The sequence below is a fragment of the Oncorhynchus nerka genome, linkage group LG15 (assembly GCF_034236695.1).
Source record: "Oncorhynchus nerka isolate Pitt River linkage group LG15, Oner_Uvic_2.0, whole genome shotgun sequence".
Taxonomy (NCBI): Eukaryota; Metazoa; Chordata; class Actinopteri; order Salmoniformes; family Salmonidae; genus Oncorhynchus; species Oncorhynchus nerka.
Window position 1 is genome coordinate 48,978,126 of NC_088410.1, and position 24,721 is coordinate 49,002,846.

At 43.4% G+C, this 24,721-nt stretch overlaps 2 long non-coding RNA genes across 2 annotated transcripts; both read left to right on the forward strand.

Annotated features, from left to right (window-relative positions):
• The first annotated feature begins 403 nt into the window (after positions 1-403).
• Positions 404-1,387, forward strand: LOC115143633 (uncharacterized). Its single transcript, XR_003865676.2, has 3 exons — positions 404-946; positions 1,055-1,159; positions 1,307-1,387. It is a non-coding gene; the product is annotated as an uncharacterized LOC115143633 (long non-coding RNA).
• A 332-nt stretch (positions 1,388-1,719) lies between these two features.
• Positions 1,720-15,583, forward strand: LOC135559914 (uncharacterized). The gene is made up of 3 exons (XR_010458601.1): positions 1,720-1,828; positions 1,919-2,123; positions 15,188-15,583. It is a non-coding gene; the product is annotated as an uncharacterized LOC135559914 (long non-coding RNA).
• Positions 15,584-24,721: the final 9,138 nt, after the last annotated feature.

The window sequence follows — 24,721 nt, forward strand, 5'->3', positions numbered from 1 at the left end:
TCTTCAGAAGTTCCAGCTAGACAGGCTAATGTTAGTTAGCTAATTAATTTGCTAGCTCTCATACAGTAGGTGTATATTAATAATTATATAGTTAATAAGTAGACATGCAATCATAATTGACTGTAGTGCATATAAAGCACAAACTACTGGTGGCTGACAACACAATCATAGCGGGATGAATGAGTGCCGAATTTCCTGGCATAAGCAATTATGGTAATTCAAACTGCCCTTAGCTAGTTGTCTTTGCTAGACAGAGAGAAGACAGAGAGGGGGGAAGTGAGAAAGGATGAAAGTGAGAGAGGGAGAGAGAGACGTGGGAAGAGAGTAAAAGACACAGAGAAACAGAGAGAAAGACAGCAGTGCAAATTTACTTAGACTTGAGTATTTCAACAACTCTTGTCTTTCAACTTGTTAGGGAATCACATGTATCTATGGGGAAAGGATGGCCAGCCACACAAGAGGGTGATTTTCACTGAGGAGAAGGAGGATGTGCCGACCAAGATGCATGATGGCCATTTTGGGGTGAAATGGCCATCATGATGGCCAAAATCAACCTATGCTTCTTATGGTGTGGGATTGTCAAGGATGTGGACAGCTGGGCAAGTGAAATAACCTTTTCTTTATCAATCACATTGTATCATATCTGAAATTATTATGACTTCAATGAATGTCATATCAGAGAGCACACAATGTTTCAAATGTCACTTCATTTGACCAGAGCAGAGTTCAATATTATAGAATGTGTGTATGTGTGTCAGTATCCTTACAAATGTGAAATTATGCATACTGTATGACAGATACGGGTAAGAATTTAGTCTTTTCTCTGACACTTTAAATGTTATGAGTGGACCTCATTGGACCCTTCACGAAATCCAGGAATGGCAACAGCTGGTGTCTGACGGTGATCAATTACTTTACCCAAGTGGGTGGGGGCAATACCATTAAGGTCAGTAAAGGAAGAGTACATGCTTAACTCTGAATTCCATTTTGTAACCCATTAAAAAGGGTGTTTGGAACCAAAAATGTATTTTTGTTTTGTATGATACCCATCAAGGACAAGACTGGCGAGGCCACAACCAAGGTGATGATGGACATCTTCAACACCCGCGGTTCTCTTGAGGTCATCTTGAGTGACAGAGGTTGTGAACTCTGGATCAAGGTATGGATGTTCTAGGTTATATTCTGCCACCAATGTTTTTTAGTATTTTTTTTTACAATTTGTTTTTGTTTTTCCATGGTACATAATCAGACATATTTCTATATCTTACATTGTCAATAGATATATCCTTCCTACCCCTTCCTTCAGGTTTGGATGGACGGACCAACCAGACCCTCACGGCTGCCATGGGCAAGTCCCTTGATGGGTACCGGGAACGGTGTGTAAAAGGTAGTTGTTGTGAAATTGTTAGATTACTTGTCAGATATTACTGCATGGTTGGAACTAGAAGCACAAGCCTTTCGCTACACTAACATCTGCTAACCATGTGTATGTAACCAATACAATTTTATTTGAAGGTAATACTCTTTGCACACAACAGCAGCATCCAGGCCTCCACCAAGTACTCGCCTGTTGTACGGACGGGACCCGCAGCTGTTGACTGAGGTTAACAATGCAATTGTATGTACAATTATTGCATATACTGTAGTCTTTAAAATTTGTGATTGACTTAGTGTTGTTGTTTGACTATTCCTATTTTTGTATAACATACAGTACTTTCAGATCACTGAAACTCCACCTGATGTGGTGGAAGTTGTCGAAGAAGATCAGAACGCCTTCTAGGACCACCTTCAGGCATGGGCTGAGAAGGATGTGGAGGTTTTTGAGCAAGTAAAAATGATTGTCCGCTTTTAATACATTTGCTGGCACTCCAAGATATATGTAAGAGATGCATTTGTAATAATATGAAATATAATCAAGGTGAGACTGAACATCGACAAGGTGCAGGAGAAACAGGGGAGCTACCAGAGAAGAATCAAGAAGAGGACCAAGTGCTTTGACATCCGGGTGAACGACTTGGTTTGGAAGAAGGATTAAAGGAAGGCGAGACCTGGCCCAGGGGTTTGACCAGATAGTAAATCTAAAGACTAACCACTGGGTCATGTTAAGTAACCTCCGCTGACAGGTAGGTGCTGTTAAGGTGTATGACTCCAGTGAAAATAAATGACTGACACACCTGAACCAATACAAATATCAAAGTAAAAATATTTAAATCTTAAATATTGCCAGATTGGTTTTCACAGCTGTTTCACATGGTGTTCATTGTTCTAAATTGTAAGGTATCCCTTGTTATTTCAACAATATTCATTGTTGTTTCCTAGGACCGACAATAGTTACATATATATTCAACAACAAATGTGTACTAATAAGCTATGACAGAATGAAAACAAATCTATCATAATATCAAATCAAATCAAATGTTATTAATCACATACATATGGTTAGCAGATGTTAATGCGAGTGTAGCGAAATGCTTGTGATTCTAGTTCCGACGGTGCAGTAATATCTAACAAGTAATCTAACAAATTCACAATGACTATCTTACACACACAATGTAACGGGATGGAATAAGAATATGTACATATAAATATATGGATGCGCGATGGCCGTGCGGCATAGGCAGGATGCAATAGATGGTTTCAAATACAGTATATGCATATGAGATGAGTAATGTAGGATATGTAAACATTAGTGGCATTATTTCAAGTGACTAGTGATACCTTTATTAAATCTATTTATTAAAGTGGCCAGTGATTTGAGTGTCTGTTGTTAGCAGCCTTTCTATGTTAGTGATGGCTGTTTCACAGTCTGATGGCCTTGAGATAGAAGCTGTTTTACAGTCTCTCGGTCCCAGCTTTGATGCACCTGTACTAACCTTGCCTTCTGGATCATAGCGGGGTGAACAAGCAGTGGCTCGGGTGGTTGTTGATCTTTTTGGCCTTCCTGTGACATTGGGTGCTGTAGGTGTCCTGGAGAGCAGGTAGTTTCCCTCCGGTGATGTGTTATGCAGACTGCACTACCCTCTGGAGAGCCTTGAGGTTGAGGGCTGTGCAGTTGCCGTACCAGGCAGTGATACAGCCCGACAGGATGCTCTTGATTGTGCATCTGTACCTTTTTGTGAGGGTATGCAGAGGATCTTAAAACTTTCCACCTTCTTCACTACTCCACAATGTGGATAGGGGGGTGCTCTCTCTGCTGTTTCCTGATGTCCACGATCATCTCCTTTGTTTTGTTGACGTTGAGTGAGAGGTTATTTTCCTGACACCACAATTCGAGGGCCTTCACCTCCTCCCTGTAGGCTGTCTCGTCGTTGTTAGTAATCAAGTCTACTTCTGTAGTTCCGTCTGCAAACTTGATGATTGAGTTGGAGGCGTGCATGGCCATGGCAATAATGGGTGAACAGGGAGTACAGGAGAGGGCTGAGAACGCACCCTTGTGGGGCCCCAGTGTTGAGGATCAGCGGGGTGGAGATGTTGTTTCCTACCTTCACCACCTGGGAGTGGCCTGTCAGAAAGTCCAGGACCCAGTTGCACAGGGCGGGGTCGAGACCCAGGGTCTCAAGCTTAATGATATGTTTTGGGGGTACTGTGGTGTTGAATGCTGAGCTGTAGTCAATTAACAGCATTCTTACATAGGTATTCCTCTTGTCCAGATGGGATATGGCAGTGTGCAGAGTGATGGCAATTGCATTGTCTTTGGACCTATTGGGGCAGTAAGCAAATTGGAGCGGGTCTAGTGTGTCAGGTAGGGTGGTGGTGATATGATCCTTAACTCATCTCTCAAAGCACTTCATGATGACAGAAGTGAGTGCTATGGGGCGATAGTCATTTAGTTCAGTTACCTTAGCTTTCTTGGGAACAGGAACAATGGTGGCTATCTTGAAGCATGTGGGAACAGCAGACTGGGATAGGGATTGATTGAATATGTCCGTAAACACACCAGCCAGCTGGTCTGCGCATGCTCTGAGGATGCGGCTAGGGATGCCGGCAGCCTTGCGAGGGTTAACACGTTTAAATGTTTTACTCGCATTGGCCATGGAGAAGGAGAGCCCACAGTCTTTGGTAGTGGGCCGTGTTGGTGGCACTGTATTGTCCTCAAAGCGTGCAAAGAAGTTTCTTAATTTGTCTGGGAGCAAGACCTCGATGTTGACGGGGATGGTTTTCTTTTTGTAATCCGTGATTGTCTGTAGACCCTGCCACATATGCCTCGTGTTTGAGCCGTTGAATTGCGACTCTACTTTGTCTCTATACTGACGCTTTGCTTGTTTGATTGCCTTGCGGAGGGAATAACTACACTGTTTGTGTTCGGTCATGTTTCCAGTCGCCTCCAGTCGCCATGATTAAATGGGATTGTTCGCACTTTCAGTTTTACGCAAATGCTACCATTAATCCATGGTTTCTGGTTAGGGAAGGTTTAAATATTCACAGTGGGTACAACATCTCCAATGCACTTCCTAATAAACTCACTCACCGAGTCAGCGTATCATCAAGTCAGCGTATACGTCAATGTTATTGTCTGAGGCTACCCGGAACATATCCCAGTCCACGTGATCGAAGCAATCTTGAAGTGTGGAATCCGAATTTTCAGACCAGCGTTGGATAGACCTAAGCATGGGCGCTTCCTGTTTTAGTTTCTGCCTATAGGAGGGGAGTAACAAGATGGAGTCATGGTCAAATTTGCCGAAGGGAGGGTGGGGGAGGGCCTTGGGTAGCAGTGGTCCAGTGTTTTGCTTGATTGGATGCTACAATCAATGTACTGGTGGAATTTAGGTAGCCTTGTTCTCAAATTAGCTTTGTTAAAACCCCTACATACACTTAATGCAGCCTCAGGAATAATGGTTTCCAGTTTACATAGTCCAGTGAAGTTCTTTCAGGGCCATCGAGGTATCTGTTTGGGAGGGATATACACGGCTGTGACTATAGTCGAAGAGAATTCTCGGTCGGCATCTGATTGTAAGGAATTCTGGGTTAGGTGTATTACACCATGAGTTGTTAATCATGAGGCATACACCACCGCCCTTCTTGCCAGAGGTATGTTTTTTTTCTGTCGTCGAGACTCATGAAGAAACTCGGTGGCTGTACCGACTCTGACAACATATCCCGAGTGAGCCATGTTTCCGTGAAACAGAGAATGTTACAATATTCTCTGGGAGGCAACTCGTGTCCTAATTTCGTCCACCTTGTTGTCTAGAGACTGGACATTGGCGAGTAATATGCTCGGAAGTGGTGGATGTTGTGCTCGCCTTCTAAGTCTGACTAGGAGGCCGCTCCGTTTGCCTCTCCTGCCGCGCCAACGTTGTTTTGGGTTCGCCTCTGGGATTAGATCTAATGTCCAGGGTGGAGGTCCGAACAAAGGATCTGCTTCGGGAAAGTTGTATTCCTGGTTGTAATATTGGTAAGTTGACGTCGCAATAGTTCTTCCCAGCTGTATGTAATAACACTTAAGATTTTCTGGGCTAACAATGTAAGAAATAATACATAAAAATGTATTACTGCATAGTTTCCTAAGGACTTGAAGTGAGGCGACCATCTCTGTCAGCACCATCTTGACAGAGAATAAGGGAAGGACAGCTTAAAATAAAAACAGGCTAGCCAGGCAAACCAGTGTATGAATCTAATTAATTTGCATATGAATGGAGTGGAAATTAGCTGACTTTGATCATTAAGGTAAGTAACATTAATGTGCCAAGCAGATTACACTTTTTCTTTGCTATTTCCAAAACATAGCAACGTTTAAGACATGGATTTCATGTTAGCAAGGTACCCAAAAGTAGTTTGAAGTAATGTTTTCATCTTATTTGCTAAACAAAACTCGTAAATTGTTGCGGAAATCAGCCTTGTTTGCATAACGAGGATGAAAATAACGTAATTTAGGCTGTAATATCTCCAAAATGTGACACATTAGGTCATCACACCGTTGATATAGCGACAGACGCTAATAGTTGATCGATTTCCCATTGTGAGGGAAGGGGGACACTTACTTGGCATAACAGGCCCCCGACAAAAAAATAAAATTTTGAGGAACTCAGTCAGGGTCTCAAGTTACTATTGACAATAAGAATAGTAGAATACAAGGTGCAATTAAAACATGTGGTTGTGCATCAGCAGTCACTGACAGTTAGTTACTCAATTAGCCATGTCAGAAAAAATGTTTTGACTAGTAGTTCGTTTAGCCAGTTATCTAAACGTGTAGTAATCATGGCAGAATACCACCCTGGCATGCAGGGGGCCCCATTGATTTTGTTAGTCATTCTCACTCAGATATCATATTAACATAACATAAGTCATTACAAAATGTGTAGAATTTCAGGAAATTTGTTTTAAAACTGCAAAAATGTATAGCACAGTCATTGTAAGTAAAACTTTCCTCAGTAAAGCAGCAATCAGCAACATCTGTGATATTCCGAAATGTGCAAGTTTTAGTGCAAGAAAGGCTAGACTAAGTGTAATCTAACTGCAAGTGCAAGAAAGGCCGGTACATCACTGAGATTACATCTCAAGCCTGGCTGATATTGATTGATTTGTATATTTGGTTGGATGGTACTGTACCTATGATAGTGATGCTGTTTGGGTCGCAGACACAGTTCTCATGGTCCTGCCAGGTCTTCTGCCAACCTCTTTTGTAGGTGATTTTTTTCACTCTTTCCACATTGACCATAACTCTGATGACGAGCCTCTGATGCTCAGGGAGATTCAGTAGGCATCTGCTAGCCTTCTCCAGGTCCCAGCTCAGGTAAACTTCACAGCCCAACATATTTATATCGCCACACAACGGATAGAAACCATTGGCCAGAAATTGCTGTGCAGCCAGCCTAGAGGTGCCATTGGTACATGACGTACAGTAGGTCCTGTGATCCTCTTTGATTCAAACATTCATACTGTCAGATCTAATGTGTTATATTCTCCTACATTCATTTCACAAACGTCAAAGTGTTTCCTTTCAAATGGTGTCAAAAATATGCATATCCTTGCTTCAGGTCCTGAGCTACAGGCAGTTAAATTTGGGTATGTCATTTAAGGCGAAAATTGAAATCCTTCAGTGGAGAATGTGTGCTCGTGCCCACCTTGTTCGTGATATTATTTTTACTCCTCCTACGGCAAGCCTTTGGGACATCCACTGAGGGAGTAGAGTATACCTTCACAAATGATCAGATGGGAAATTATTTAACCTTGCTCGGTTAAAAGAAAAAACAAAGGTGCGACCACTCCTCATACACGACTTCCTGTTTGCAAACGGCGCAGCAGACTCCCAGGAGCACCTACAAACCCCCATGGACTGGTTCACGCAAGCATGTCAGGACTTCAGCCTGACCATCAGCCTGAAGAAAATCTTAAAAATGGGACGGGGCACCGAACAGGCCCGTGGACACTAGCACGCTCCTTTATGGCAGCGAAGCCTGGACACCATACTCGCACCAAGACCGGAGGCTAAACAGCTTCCACCAGCGCTGCCTGAGGCAAATACTGGGCATCACCTAGAAGGACAAGATTACAAATACAGCAGTCCTGGAGAGAGCACAGCTACCCAGTATTTACTTTCTCCTGAGACAGCAACGTCTTCGCTGGCTGGGCCACGTCTGTCGGATGGCTGACGAGCGAGAGGTACTCTGGAAAGAGACCAACTTGCCGCCCACAGCTGTGCTGCAAAGAAGTCTTCTTCGCCATCAACACTGACACCTGGGAAGATAACGCCCAGGACCGTCTTCACTGATAGCAGGCACTTCGCAGCGGGCTGCTGATAAACAACATAACCCTGGCTCAACACCGATAGTACATTAGGACACCACCACAACAGTCTGCCTCTAGTGGATTGGACTTCACAGCCACAGCAGACGGTGCGCTAAAACCCAATCCCCAGGCTCAAGAAATCAATGGTCTCCCGAGACTGCGATGCTGCCGACATTATTATGCTGGGTTGTCTCCGCCTCGAGTCTCCGAACATAGGGGAGACAAACACACCTACAATGTGTCAGGTCCCGCACTCAGGCAAGCCTGAGGCCTGGTAGTGCCCGCTGTTGGTTGGTAGCATGCCATTCCACTTCATGCTCCGAGGAGCGTGGAAGAGAGCTCCCACCATCACGTGTAGAGTCCCGTACTCAGGCGGACCTGAGACCTGGTAGTACCTAACCGCTTGGCACTGGCCATCCCCATTTAATGTTCACTCTCTTAATAAGGTGACATTTTGGGTAGCTTAATCTTTACAGCTTTTATGGGTGACAGCAACTTGCACAAACCACCATTCGTTTCATGACATTGTAGACCAGAATCTTACACTTCAAAATATTCAAATGAAAATGTTATGGGACGCATTTGCTTCATTTTTGGCTTTTTAAATGGATTTCTGTGACTTTTACAATATCCAAATGTAATGATACTCTACGATACACTCATCAATAGATTTAACCAATATCAAACATGTTCAAAGTACTTACATAATGACTCAAGGAGTTGTCTAGCTGTTATGTTGGTCTCAGGATGCAGGTGTGGGTAGTGATTCAGCTAAAACAAATATATGGAAATCTTTGCTCTACCCAAAATTATGACCAACTATTTGCAGCATTATCACAAAAATGGAAGAGGCAAGTGTATTGGGCAAAAAGTAAGGAACTTGTCTGTCAGCCCTGCATTAAAGACCAAAATTGGCTAAATAAAATTGTGAAAAATACAAAAGTATACCAGTTTCATTTAAGAACCCAAAAAATGTACAGCTATGCCATATATATTGCAAAATATTTGGGAAGAGATTTTCGATGTACCGATTCCATGGCACATGGTTTATGAACCGAAACGCAAAAAGATACTGGATTCAAAACACACTTTTTCAATTGAAATTATTATACAAAATTCTTGCAACCAATAGAATGTTATATACACTGCTCAAAAAAATAAAGGGAACACTAAAATATGAATGAAATTAATGAATGAAATATTCTTATTAAATATTTTTTTCTTTACATATTTGAATGTGCTGACAACAAAATCACACAAAAATGATCAATGGAAATCAAATTTATCAACCCATGGAGGTCTGGATTTGGAGTCACACTCAAAATTAAAGTGAAAAACCACACTACAGGCTGATCCAACTTTGATGTAATGTCCTTAAAACAAGTCAAAATGAGGCTCAGTAGTGTGTGTGGCCTCCACGTGCCTGTATGACCTCCCTACAACGCCTGGGGATGCTCCTGATGAGATGGCGGATGGTCTCCTGAGGGATCTCCTCCCAGACCTGGACTAAAGCATCCGCCAACTCCTGGACAGTCTGTGGTGCAACGTGGCGTTGGTGGATGGAGCGAGACATGATGTCCCAGATGTGCTCAATTGGATTCAGGTCTGGGGAACGGGCGGGCCAGTCCATAGCAGCAATTCCTTCCTCTTGCAGGAACTGCTGACACACTCCAGCCACATGAGGTCTAGCATTGTCTTGCATTAGGAGGAACCCAGGGCCAACCGCACCAGCATATGGTCTCACAAGGGGTCTGAGGATCTCATCTCGGTACCTAATGGCAGTCAGGCTACCTCTGGCGAGCACATGGAGGGCTGTGCGGCCCCCCAAAGAAATGCCATCCCACACCATGACTGACCCACCGCCAAACCGGTCATTCTGGAGGATGTTGCAAGCAGCAGAACGTTCTCCACGGCGTCTCCAGACTCTGTCACGTCTGTCACATGTGCTCAGTGTGAACCTGCTTTCATCTGTGAAGAGCACAGGGTGCCAGTGGCGAATTTGTCAATCTTGGTGTTCTCTGGCAAATGCCAAACGTCCTGCACGATGTTTGGCTTTAAGCACAACCCCCACCTGTGGACGTCGGGCCTTCATACCACCCTTATTGAGTCTGTTTCTGACCGTTTGAGCAGACACATGCACATTTTTGGCCTGCTGGAGGTCACTTTGCAGGGCTCTGGCAGTGCTCCTCCTGCTCCTCCTTGCACAAAGGCAGAGGTAGCGGTCCTGCTGCTGGGTTGTTGCCCTCCTATGGCCTCCTCCACGTCTCCTTATGTACTGGCCTGTCTCCTGGTAGCGCCTCCATGCTCTGGACACTACGCTGACAGACACAGCAAACCTTCTTGCCACAGCTCACATTGATGTGCCATCCTGGATCCTACCTGAGCCACTTGTGTGGGTTGTAGACTCCGTCTCATGCTACCACTAGAGTGAAAGCACTGCCAGCATTCAAAAGTGACCAAAACATCAGCCAGGAAGCATAGGAACTGAGAAGTGGTCTGTGGTCACCACCTGCAGAACCACTCCTTTATTGGGGGTGTCTTGCTAATTGCCTATCATTTCCACCTGTTGTCTATTCTATTTGCACAACAGCATGTGATGTATATATATATATATATATATATAGATACTGAAAAAAAAAGGGAACACTTAAACAACACAATGTAACTCCAAGTCAATCACACTTCTGTGAAATCAAACTGTCCACTTAGGAAGCAATACTGATTGACAATAAATTTCATATATATATTTGTGCATTCAGGAAGTATTCAGACCCCTTGACATTTTCCAGATTTTGTTACATTACAGCCTTATTCTAAAATGTATTAAATTGTATTCCCCCCTCATCAATCTACACACAATACCCCATAATGACAAAGCAAAAAGTTTAGATTTTTTTTGCAAATGTATTAAAATATAAAACATTAAATATCACATTTACATAAGTATTCTGACTCTTTAAGTACTTTGTTGAAGCACCTTTGGCAACAATTACAGCCTTGAGTCTTCTTGGGTAGGATGCTTCAAACTGTATTTGAAAAGTTTCTCACATTATTTTCTGCAGATCCTCTCAAACTCTGTCAGGTTCGATGGGGAGCGTCGCTGCGCACCTATTTTCAGGTCTCCAGAGATTTTCGATCGGGTTCAAGTCCGGGCTCTGGCTGGGCCACTCAAGGACATTCAGAGACTTGTCCCAAAGCATTACATCGTTGTCTTGGCTGTGTGCTTAGGGTCGTTGGAAGGTGGAAGGTCCGGTTGGAAGGTGAACCTATGCCCCAGTTTGAGGTCCTGAGCACTCTGGAGCAGGTTTTCATCAAGTATCTCTCTGTACTTTGCTCCATTCCTATTTCCCTCAACCATGACAAGTATCCCAGTCCCTGCCACTGAAAAACATCCCCAAAACATGATACTGCCACCACCATGCTTCACCGTAGGGATGGTGCCAGGTTTCCTCCAGATGGGATACTTGGCATTCAGGCCAAAGAGTTCAATCTTTGGTTCATCATACCAGAGAATCCTGTTTCTCATGGTCTGAGAGTCTTTAGGTGCCTTTTGGCAAACTCCAAGCGGGCTGTCATGTGCCTTTTACTGAGGTGTGGCTTCCGTCTGGCCACTCTACCATAAAGGCCTGATTGGTGGAGTGCTGCAGAGACGGTTTTCCTTCTGGAATGTTCTACCATCTTCACAGAGGAACTCTGGATCTGTGTCTGAGTGACCGTCCCTTCTCTCCTGATTACTCAGTTTGGCCAGGCGGCGAGCTCTAGGAAGAGTTTTGGTGGTTCAAAACTTATTCCATTTAAGAATGATGGAGGCCACTGTGTTCTTGAGGACCTCCAATGCTGCAGAAATGTGTTGTTGCCCTTTCCCAGATCTGTGCCTCGACACAATCCTGTCTCGGAGCTTTACATTCATTGCTTGAATGTTGCTCTGACATGCACTGTCAACTGTGGGACCTTATATAGACAGGTGTGTGCCTTTCCAAATCATGTGCAATCAATTGAATTTTCCACAGGTGGACTCCAATCAAGTTGTAGAAACCTCTCAAGGATGATCAGTGGGAAAATGTTGCAGCTGAGCTCAATTTCGAGTTCCATAGCAAAAGTTCTGAATTCTTATGTAAATAAGGGATTTGTTTTTATTATAATTTTTCATTTGAAAATATGTCTAGTAACCTGTTTTCGCTTTGTCATTATGGGGTATTGTGTGTAGATGGATGAGAATTAAAAATAAATACATTTTAGAATAAGGCTGTAACGTAAAAATGTGGAAAAAGTAAAGGGGTCTGAATACTTCCCGAAAGCACTCTTTATACACTACCGTTCAAAAGTTTGGGGTAACTTAGAAATGTCCTTGTTTTTGAAAGAAAAGCAAACATTTTTGTCCATTAAAATAACATCAAATTGATCAGAAATACGGTGTAGACATTGTTAATGTTGTAAATGACTATTGTAGCTGGAAACGGCTGATTTCTTTATGGAATATCTACATAGGCGTACAGAGGCCCATGATCAGCAACCATCACTTCTGTGTTGCAATGGCACGTTGTGTTAGCTAATCTAAGTGTATCATTTTAAAAGGCTATCTGATCATTAGAAAAACCTTTTGCAATTATTTTAGCACAGCTGAAAATTTTTGTTCTGAGTAAACAAGCAATAAAACTGTATTTGTTTTAGACTAGTTGTGTGTCTGGAGCATCAGCATTTGTGGGTTTGATTACAGGCTCAAAATGGTCAGAAACAAATAACTTTCTTCTGAATCTTGTCAGTCTATTCTTGTTCTGAGAAATGAAGGCTATTCAATGTGAAAAATTGCCAAGAAACGGAAGATCTCGTACAACGCGGTGTACTACTCCCAACGCGGTGTACTACAGACGCCTCACAAGTCCTAAATTGGTAGCTTCATTAAATAGTACCTGCAAAACACCAGTCTCAACGTCAAAAGTGAAAAGGCAACTCCGGGATGCTGGTCTTCTAGGCAGAGTTCCTCTGTCCAGTATCTGTGTTCTTTTGCCCATCTTAATCTTTTATTTTTATTGGCCAGTCTGAGATAGGGCTTTTTCTTTGCGAACTCTGCCTAGAAGGCCAGCATCCCCGCTCCTCTGCCTAGAAGGAGTCGCCTCCCCGCGCCTCGCCCACACAGCAGCCTCTGCAGTGCTTGAGATAGAATATGTTTTTCAGCTTCTATCTCAAGGCCATCAGACTGTTAAACAGCCACCACTAACATTGAGTGGCTGATGCCAACACACTGACTCAACTCCAGCCACTTTAATAATGGGAATTGATGGGAAATTATGTAATATATATCACTAGCCACTTTAAACAATGCTACCTAATATAATGTTTACATACCCTACATTATTCATCTCATATGTATACGTATATACTGTACTCTATATCATCTACTGCATCCTTATGTAATACATGTATCACTAGCCACTTTAACTATGCCACTTTGTTTACATACTCATCTCATATGTATATACTGTACTCAATACCATCTACTGTATCTTGCCTATGCCGCTCTGTACCATCACTCATTCATATATCTTTATGTACATATTACATTTAAGTCATTTAGCAGACGCTCTTATCCAGAGCGACTTACAAATTGGTGCGTTCACCTTAAGACATCCAGTGGAACAGCCACTTTACAATAGTGCATCTAAATCTTTTAAGGGGGGTGAGAAGGATTACTTTATCCTATCCTAGGTATTCCTGAAAGAGGTGGGGTTTCAGGTGTCTCCGGAAGGTGGTGATTGACTCCGCTGTCCTGGCGTCGTGAGGGAGTTTGTTCCACCATTGGGGGCCAGAGCAGCGAACAGTTTTGACTGGGCTGCGCGGGAACTGTACTTCCTCAGTGGTAGGGAGGCGAGCAGGCCAGAGGTGGATGAACGCAGTGCCCTTGTTTGGGTGTAGGGCCTGATCAGAGCCTGGAGGTACTGAGGTGCCGTTCCCCTCACAGCTCCGTAGGCAAGCACCATGGTCTTGTAGCGGATGCGAGCTTCAACTGGAAGCCAGTGGAGAGAGCGGAGGAGCGGGGTGACGTGAGAGAACTTGGGAAGGTTGAACACCAGACGGGCTGCGGCGTTCTGGATGAGTTGTAGGGGTTTAATGGCACAGGCAGGGAGCCCAGCCAACAGCGAGTTGCAGTAATCCAGACGGGAGATGACAAGTGCCTGGATTAGGACCTGCGCTGCTTCCTGTGTGAGGCAGGGTCGTACTCTGCGGATGTTGTAGAGCATGAACCTACAAGAACGGGCCACCGCCTTGATGTTAGTTGAGAACGACAGGGTGTTGTCCAGGATCACGCCAAGGTTCTTAGCGCTCTGGGAGGAGGACACAATGGAGTTGTCAACCGTGATGGCGAGATCATGGAACGGGCAGTCCTTCCCCGGGAGGAAGAGCAGCTCCGTCTTGCCGAGGTTCAGCTTGAGGTGGTGATCCGTCATCCACACTGATATGTCTGCCAGACATGCAGAGATGCGATTCGCCACCTGGTCATCAGAAGGGGGAAAGGAGAAGATTAATTGTGTGTCGTCTGCATAGCAATGATAGGAGAGACCATGTGAGGTACAGAGCCAAGTGACTTGGTGTATAGCGAGAATAGGAGAGGGCCTAGAACAGAGCCCTGGGGGACGCCAGTGGTGAGAGCGCGTGGTGAGGAGACAGATTCTCGCCACGCCACCTGGTAGGAGCGACCTGTCAGGTAGGACGCAATCCAAGCGTGGGCCGCGCCGGAGATGCCCAACTCGGAGAGGGTGGAGAGGAGGATCTGATGGTTCACAGTATCGAAGGCAGCCGATAGGTCTAGAAGGATGAGAGCAGAGGAGAGAGAGTTAGCTTTAGCAGTGCGGAGGGCCTCCGTGATACAGAGAAGAGCAGTCTCAGTTGAATGACTAGTCTTGAAACCTGACTGATTTGGATCAAGAAGGTCATTCTGAGAGAGATAGCGGGAGAGCTGGCCAAGGACGGCACGTTCAAGAGTTTTGGAGAGAAAAGAAAGAAGGGATACTGGTCTGTAGTTGTTGACATCGGAGGGATCAAGTGTAGGTTTTTTCAAAAGGGGTGCAACTCTCGCTCTCTTGAAGACAGAAGGGACGTAGCCAGCGGTCAGGGATGAGTTGATGAGCGAGGTGAGGTAAGGGAGAAGGTCTCCGGAAATGGTCTGGAGAAGAGAGGAGGGAATAAGGTCAAGCGGGCAGGTTGTTGGGCGGCCGGCCGTCACAAGACGCGAGATTTCATCATATATTATTATGTATATATATATATATATATATTATCATATACATATTCTTTATCCCCTTACACTTGTGTCTATAAGGTAGTAGTTTTGGAATTGTTAGCTAGATTACTTGTTGGTTATTACTGCATTGTCGGAACTAGAAGCACAAGCATTTCGCTACACTCGCATTAACATCTGCTAACCATGTGCATGTGACAAATAAAAATTATTTGATTTTGAAAGCTGTTCAGGGGGCTGAATCTCATCCTGATCCACCTGAGGCTGGGGCAGGCAAGAGGAGGAGATACCAATTCTGCCCCCAAAAGAAGGACTGTAAACAAATACTATGTGCTGCACATGTGAGAAATACATCTGCAATGTTCATGCACACACTTGCATACTGTCCTACATGTGCTTATTAGAGTTGATAGATTTATGTTCTTCACGTTGTTGTTTAGTATCTATTAACTTATTTTATTATTTGTTATTGCTGTTTATACAGCTTGTGTGTGGCGGCAATGGTTTAAAAAAAATGGGGGAAGACTCATATTTTGTAGTTCAATTCCTCATTGTACAGTATATAAGAATATATCACGTTGTTGCCAAAAAGACTGTTATTGTTCCCCTTCAATAAAATGCATTCAAAACTACTTTATGCACATTTCTGCTACTTTCTTAGGTTATACAAGTGCTATCTCTTGCAAAAAAATATGTTTACACCTATGCAGGACCTTTAGAAATAACAATAATCATAATAATAAACCTCTACTTTAGTAAAGAAAACAATTTTGACAGGTGTGTTGTAATAAAAACGAGTGGTGTCCACTGATTAAATGCAGTCTTTCTGCATTGGGAAGAGGGAAAACCCAGATATTCACAAAGTTTGTGATGAATGACAGGTTGTTTCTTCATGCAACATAGATTTGGGGTTAAAATTTCAATTAAGCTGCTTTATTTGAGGGGTTTTGTAACGGCTTTCTACTGGTGAAGGAGAGTCGGACCAAACTGCAGCGTGTCTATTGTGATTCATCTTTAATAAACCAACGTAACACACAACAAAACACTAACACTACAAAAAACGAAAACAGCCTATACAAGTGTCTACTAACCTCTAACCAGGACATCAAGACACACAGGACAATCACCCACAATACAACCAAAGAATATGGCTGCCTAAATATGGTTCCCAATCAGAGACAACGGTAAACACCTGCCTCTGATTGAGAACCACTTCAGACAGCCATAGACTCTCCTAGAACACCCCACTAAGCTACAATCCCACTATACACACATTCCAAAATCCCAAGACAAAACACACCACAATACAAAAACTCTATGCCACACCCTGGCCTGACCCAATACATGAAGAAAACACAAAATACTTAGACCAGGGCGTGACAGGTTTAGTGAAGGTGGGCCATTTTTGACCCTTAAGAACAAGGGGAGTATACAGAATGTTAAGACAACACATGCCATTGCTTTAACCAATTATCTGACAAACACTTTTATTTTCCAGATTAGGGAGTTTGTCCCAAATCGCACCCTATTCCTGGTATAGTGCATTACTTTAGTGTACTATCTAGGGAATAGGGTGCCATTTGTGTTGCATCCTAGATCTGTAGAGATCTAATGTAATGTGAATGTGCCCTAGTGGGAGTGGGAGTAGCAGAGACTTAACTCACTTATATCCTCATGTTGCCAGAGAAGTGGGAGGTCCTGGAAATCCAATTTACTTGATTTCTTATATCAGCAAGCACAATACAATTGAGTTAATGTCCTGTGTAGTAATTCGGGTTTTGCTTCCCACCCAGATTCGCAGAATTACATCCACTATAACATGACTTGCTGACAGAGTATGATAGGCTTGTCAAAGTAAAACCTTAAGTGATGTATATCACCATCAAGCAAGGCAAAAAACCATCACAACCTCTTTGAAACAGAAATAGGGTTTTGTGATAGCAAAAGAGATGACTGTATCAGCATGAAAATGAATGCTGATGTACAAAATGTCAACAGGAACAAATAATATGTTTGGGTGCAACCTGAGCTTAAACTACCAGAGATCTGTATATCATGACAAGATGCTCATGTTTATGCCCTAACAATGGTAGTGGTTGTCCCTAAGTGGGGAAGGCAGGCGACAAGCTGAGCTCCAAAATAAGTCCATAGAAACGCATTAGGCTTATTTTGGAAAGATTTGGGCAAAAGTGAAACCTCTTCCTCGCTGATACTACTCATAAAAGTATGGTAGTCCTTAGGGGCAAAGTATAAAATACTATTTCTGTGTAGTCAAACTACTTCCTGTGTGACTGTTTTTCATTACACTTTTCCTTATCTCAGTAATTAGACAATCACTCTCTGGGTGTCAGAACAAGAACCCGCAGGTGGGTCCTATGGCTGTCTATCATTATCTCATCATCCTATCAATCATTTCTCCTGGGTCACCAAGAGGACAGCATCGCCCCCAGGGCGTGTTTGCTAATAGACATACAGGTGACTCACAAGCCTGTGTGAAAGGTGTGGGAAAGTTAGCCGTGTTGTCTTTTTGTGGTATAAATGACTCTGTGCCAGCCGGGTGCAGAGGGAAATATCGTAAATGATCCTCCGTAATGAATATTGTGTAGAAACAAGGTTTGATGGGCAGAACTCTATAGAAGCCATATTCAATGAACATTCAACTAATCCAAATATGAAATTATTAATAATCATTTCAGCCACATTATTAACATTTCAAACATTTACCTGCTGCAAGACATGTGCAGTAGTAGTCATTCCATGTTATTGCTACCGTGTCTATCCTGTGTACAATACTAGTGGGTATCCTACGTTGTTTCCACCAGATTCCAGTCTCTTTACCATATGTGATACGTGCATGTGCCCAACAGTCCCTTCACTTTACATAAGCTGTAAGCAAAACACAGTCCGAGTCACTCTTCACTAGCCTTAATGTAACTGCAATAGTAGGCATCAATTTGGCTGCTCGTACTCTATACACACAGCATCAGTCACTACATCATATGTGAGTGAGAGCAGTGCATCATGGGTGTGGTACTGTACAAGTCTCTCTAGCCAGTGTAAAGGAGTCTGCCACTGAGCTGGACTAGGGCTGGAGCTGAGTGGGGCTGCAGCCCCTGGACTCCCCTCTCAACTCAACACTGCACATTTATTGACAGCCTTTAAATATTTTACTGCTCCAACTTCCTCTCCCCACAGGCACCAAGGCTGTAATCTCCTTCCCGGTTTATTAGATCATTTGTCAAAGCCCCAAAGATTTTCTTCTCTCTTTTCTTTTTGTCTTCCCTTCGGTGAGAGTTATTGTGCAACCAACGGGCCATGCAGGTCAGAATGGGAGATTAACTCCTTCCTTCCCTGCCTCCCCTTTCCTTTTTAAAACTAGAATTTACAGCTGATTAGGCTCCTTGGTATAACAAAACATTTATGCAAGGACAGACGCGCAGACCCTTATAAAAACCACGTGTTCCTCCACAGCCCCATACCCAAAGGTCCCAGCGGAGACTTCTACTACTCAAAGTAGTAGAAGAGAGAGCTGTGTGGGGAGCTGTGTGGAACTAGTAAGAACATCAGAAAGGAAAAAGCGGTGGTGGGTTTCATCTGGCCGTGGTGCAAGTAAAGAAATAAACAAGGCCATGTGGATGTGACCTGGAAGACCTGGTCGCCAGGCTCTCAGTTTGTACATTGAAACTCACCGAATAATCACAACATCGACGTACATGTATATTTGGTTTTCTGCATCTGATTCAAAGTTAGCACTGAGCTCATCGTCCGTAGCAGTCTGTGGAATCACCATTTTGCCATTTCTTACATGGGTGTCTGAGGCTAAGCAAAAAAAAATGGAAAGTGTGGCTAATTTGCATTCCCCCAGCACGTAGCAGTGTGCTATTACCAAGGTGCACGGTGAGGCGGCGGTTGGAAACTGGGACATGTCGGCTTCAAAATGGCCATCAACCTCTGTGTGTGATTTATGCCACGTGCCCACAGAGTACACAGGGACGGCCACATGTATGTCCCGTCGGCAACCCTAGGCCCGGCCAATCAGCTGTCAGAACCTCTCAAGCTCTCTCCGCATGCTAACAAGATTTGATCAGAGCTGAGCAGCCAGCGACTTGGAGGATTGTTCCATTATAATGTCTTCACACATACACACACACACACACACACACACACACACACACACACACACACACACACACACACACACACACACACACACACACACACACACACACACACACACACAACTTAGACTGATATATGGAGATTTTCCCCTTTCGGTTTCAGCTTAAACGAGCTCGCTGGAACTGAGTGGTAGAGTCTTGATCTGTGACTGTGGAAAAGATCATGTAAAATTGGGACTTTGCATAATAAGTGTGGGCAGGTGCAGTAAAAGTGGTTCCCTGTCTGGCACCATAGCCTCACCTTGGAAGGATCTGAGGCCTTTCTGAAGTGGTTTATCGCAAATGACTTGGTGAATGGAAGAAATAAGCTGAAATGAAATGAGTTGAGCCGAGACTGTTACTATAGGGGTGCATCTGAAATCTGACCTGGGTCATTAAGGGCATATAGGGAATATGGTGCCATTTTGAATACATGTAGGAGTATTGCTGTTAATAAGCATGGCCTACTATAAGAATCACTCAACATAAACTTATGTCTCTTCATCCCCTAAGGAAGAGTGATACATCACGCAAGGGAGAGAAACCACAGATCCTGAGTATTTCTACCTCATACTTTGCAACTCATTCATTGCAAATGAGAGGTGACCAGAGCAAATCAACAGAGGAAACCACATTATAAAAATGTCAAGGAATATTATCATGGGGCTAAACCGTGCCCTATAGATTAAGAGTATTGAAGCACCTATACAGACAGACCTGAGTCATTTCATGAATGTGTTTCTCAGTAACATTGTGTCGGCACACATCAGATTACATGTTTGTTATACTTACCGGTGTGGTGTAGCGCTGCTCACATAATCCAAGTTCTTTATTCAATGGATATTTGTAACTTGTGTTTGCAGTTGTGAAAAGCTTACCGGCCATTGGCGTACCACACACACCTGCAGCCACTGCAAGGCGTGAGGGCCTACGGGCTCTGGGAGCCCACTGGTTCTGGGGGCCTGTCATACCAAAAAGGGTCCCCCACAGCGTCACAATAGGATTCGATGAGTTCTAGCTTCCTTTGCTATGCTGGTTGCTTGGCTCCATTTTACCTAGCGGTCACAGAGGACGCGGGCAGTTCTAGTTCTATTTCACCTCTCAAATGCTAGCTCAGTCCGCTCAAAATTATTACCTCAGAATCGCTCTCCAAGGATGGTGTTTTTGACGGCTACTACCTGCTGACTACCTACTGCTTCAGAGGACTGACAAGAATGTAACACTTTCTTTACCATGTATTTGTCTTTATATAAGAAAATTTGGTTAAATAGGAAGAAATAATTTAAGTTGTTTTTAGATTGACGTTGCTAGTTACTTTATTTATTTACCCCAGCCTGCCTTGTCAGCCAGATAGCGAACCAGACAGTTTTATTTAGCTAACGTTAGCTGGCTAACTGTTATTGTATTTTTCTGTTTTTCTTTAGCTTGCACTTCAGTGGTAAAATCTCCTCGAGTGATGCCATTGATCTCAACAACATTCGTAAGCAGCAGAGAAATTCACAATTCCGGATAACATTTAAGCAGTTAACTTCTATTAGATAACTGGAAGGATTTAGCTATGTACAACCCTTTTTCAACAAGCATTTTCCATCTAGCTAGTTGGTCATCTACATGTAGCTAGCTATACATGTATACTGAACAAAAATATAAATGCAACATGCAACAATTTCAAAGATTTTACTGAGTTACAGTCCATATAAGTAAATCGGTCAATTAAAATACATTCATTAATCTATGGATTAGGGTCTCAGGATCTCGTCACAGTAAATCGTCACAGTATCTCTGTGTATTCAAACTGCCATCAATAAAAACCCATACCATAACCCCACCACCACCATGGGGCATTCTGTTCATAACGTTGACATCAGCAAACTTCTCACCCACAAGACGACATACGTACGTGGTCTGTGGTTGTGAGGCCGGTTGGACGTACTACCAAATTCTCTAAAATGACATTGGAAGTGGCTTACGGTAGAGAAATTAACATCAACAACTCTGGAAACAGTTATGGTGGACATTCGTACAGTCAGCATGCCAATTGCATGCTCCCTCAACTTGAGACGTGGCATTGTGTTATGTGACAAAACGGAACATTTTAGAGTGGCATTTTATTGTCCCCAGCACAAGGTGCTCCTGTGTAAAGATCGTGCTGTTTAATCAGCTTCTTGATAAGCCACGCTTGTCAGGTCGATGGATTGTCTTGGCAAAGAAAAAATGCTCACCTCTAGGGATGTAAAAAATGTGTGCACAACATTTTAGAGAAATAAGCATATGGAAAAAGTCTGGGACCTTTTATTTCAGCTCATGAAACATGGGACCAACACTTTGTTGCATTTATATTGTTTTATTATATTTTATATATGTATTTTTTTTAAATATTTAATATTTTTGTTCAGTGCATTTATATGTCTGTCATGTCATATTGAGGTATCTAGCTATAAGTTAAACCTGATCAATCAAATGGATAGCTGTAAGCAATTATGGTAATTCCAACTGCTCTTAACTAGGTGTCTTCGCTAGACAGCGAGAAGAAGACAGAGAGATAGATGGAGAGAGAGAGAGAAAGACAGCAGTGCAAATTTACTTAGACTTCAGTATTTCACCAACTCTTCTCGTCCAACTTGTTGGGAAATCACATGTACCTACAGGGGAAGGATGGCCATCCACACAGGAGGGTGATTTTCACTGAGGAGAAGGAGAAGGCGCTGACCAAGATGCATGCTGGACATTTTGGAGTGAAGCGCATTACTGCCGAAATCAACTCAGCTTCTTCTGGCGTGGGATTGGGAAGGATGTGGACAGCTGAGCAAGTGAAATGACATTTTGTTTATCAATTTGATTATATCTGAAATTATTATGATTTCAATGAATGTCATATCATAGAGCACACAATGTTTCAAATTGTCACTTTGTACTTAAAGGTCAGTATCTGTCTAGCCTGCCAGAAGTTTGAGAGGGTGAAGGCTGTGGCGCCGGAGTTGAAGCCCATCAGTTGTATCACCATGGCACATGACCTGTAAGTGGCACAATTAACATTTTTCCCTGATAAATTGTTTTGTAATGGCTGCTTTATTTGAGTTCAATATTATAGAATGTGAGTCAGCATCCTTACGAATATGAACATCTGCATACTGTATGACACAGATACGGGTAAGAAGGAAGTAATATTCTCTCTAAAACTTAAAATGTTAGGGATGGACCTCATCGGACCCTTCATGAAATCCAGGAATGGCAACAGCTGGCAGCTGACGGCAACCGATCACTTTACCAAGTGGATGTAGGCAATACCCCATTAAGGTCAGTAAAGGAAGAGAATGTGCTTAACTCTAAATCCCCTTCTGTAACCCATTAAAAAGGGGGCTTGGAACCAAAAATAGATTTCCGTTTTGTATGATACCCATCAAGGAGGAGACCCCACGGTTCTGCCGGGGTGACCAAGATTTTGAACTCTGGAACTCTGGAACAATGTTCTAGGTTATATTCTGTCACCAATGGTTTGTTTTGTTTATTTTTTACAATTTCTCTTTGTTTTTCCATGGTACATAAGAAATACACTACATGACCACCTTGTCGAACATCTCATTCCATAATCATGGGCATTAATATGGAGTTGGCTTTCCACTAGATGCGTTCCAATTCATCCAAAAGGTGTTCAATGGGGTTGAGGTCAGGGCTCTGAGCAGGCCAGTGAAGTTCTTCCACACCGATCTCGCCAAACAATTTATGTATGGACCTCGCTTGTGCACGAGGGGACTATCATGCTGAAACAGGAAAGGGCCTTCCCCAAACTTTTGCCACAAAGTTGGAAGCACAGAATCGTTTATAATGTCATTGTATGCTGGAGCATTAAGATTTCTCTTCACTGGAACTAAGGGGCCTAGCCCGAACCATTAAAAAAAGCCCCAGGCCATTCCTCCTCCACCAAACTTTACAGTTGGCACTATGCATTCCGGCAGGAAGCATTCTCATGGCATCCGCCAAACCCAGATTCGTCCGTCAGACTGCCAGATGGTGAATTGTGATTTCCAGTGCTCCAATGGCAGACAGCTTTACACCCCTCCAGGCAATGCTTGGCTTGCGCATGGTGATCTTAGGCTTGTGTGCGGCTGCTCGGCCATGGAAACCTATTTTATGAAGCTCCCGACAAACAGTTATTGTGCTGATGTTGCTTCCAAAGGCAGTTTGGAACTCGGTAGTGACTGTTGCAACCGAGGTCAGACAATTTTTACGCGCCTCAGCACTCGGCAGTCCCATTCTGTGAGCTTGTGTAGCTTACCACTTCGCGGCTGAGCCGTTGTTACTCCTAGACGTTTCCACTTCACAAAAACAGCACTTACAGTTGACTGGGGCAGCTCTAGTAGGGCAGAAATTTGACGAACTGACGTGTTTGAAAGGTGACATCCTATGATGGTGCAACGCTGAAAGTCACTAAGCTCTTCAGTTCAGTAAGGCCATTCTACTGGCAATTTTTGTCTATGGAGATTGCATGGCTGTGAGCTCAATTTTATACAACTGTCAGCAATGGGTGTGTCTGAAATAGCTGAATCTACTCATTTGAATGGGTGTCCACATACTTTTGTATATACAGTGCATTCAGAAAGTATTCTTTCTTTCCCTTTCTCCACATTTTGTTATGTTACAGCCTTATTTCCTCATCAATCTTCACATTTAGCCCATAATGATTTTAACTTTTATTAGCAAATCTATTAAAAATAAAATACTGTAATACCTTATTTACAAACGTATTCAGACCCTTTGCTATGAGACTCAAAATTCAGCTCAGGTGCATGCTGTTTCCATTGATCATCCTCGAGATGTTTCTACAACTTGATTGGAATCCACCTGTGGTAAATTCAATTCATTGGGCATGATTTGGAAAGGCACACACCTGTATGTAATTTCCCACAGTTGACAGTGCATTTTAGAGCAAAAACCAAGCCAGGTCGAAGGAATTGTCCGTAGAGCTCCGGGACAGGATTGTGTGGAGCCACAGATCTGGGGAAGGGTACCAAAAACATTTCTGCAGCATTGAAGGTCCCCAAGAAGTGCCCTCCATCATTCTTAAATGGAAGAAGTTTGGAACCACCAAGACACTTCCTAGTGCTGGCCGACCGGCCAAACTGAGTAATCGTGGAAGAAAGGCCTTGGTCAGGGAGGTGATCAAGAACCCGATTGTCATTCTGACAGAGCTCCAGAGTTTCTCTGTGGAGATCGGAGAACCTTCCAGTAGATCAACCATCTCTGCAGCACTTCAGTATAAGGCACATGACAGCTCGCTTGGACTTTGCCAAAAGGCATCTAAAGGACTCAGACCATGACAAACAAGATTCTCTGCTCTGTTGAAACCAATATTGAACTCTTTGGCCTGAATTCCCATCTTCATGTCTGGAGGAAACCTGGCACCATCCCTACGGTGAAGCATGAGGGTGGCAGCATCATGCTGTGGGGACTGGGAGACTAGTCAGGATCAAGTGAAAGATGAACAGAGAAAATTACAGAGAGATCCTTGATGAAAATCTGCTCCAGAACACTCAGGACCACAGACTGGGGTGAAGGTTCACCTTCCAACAGTACAACGACCCTAAGCACACAGCCAAGACAA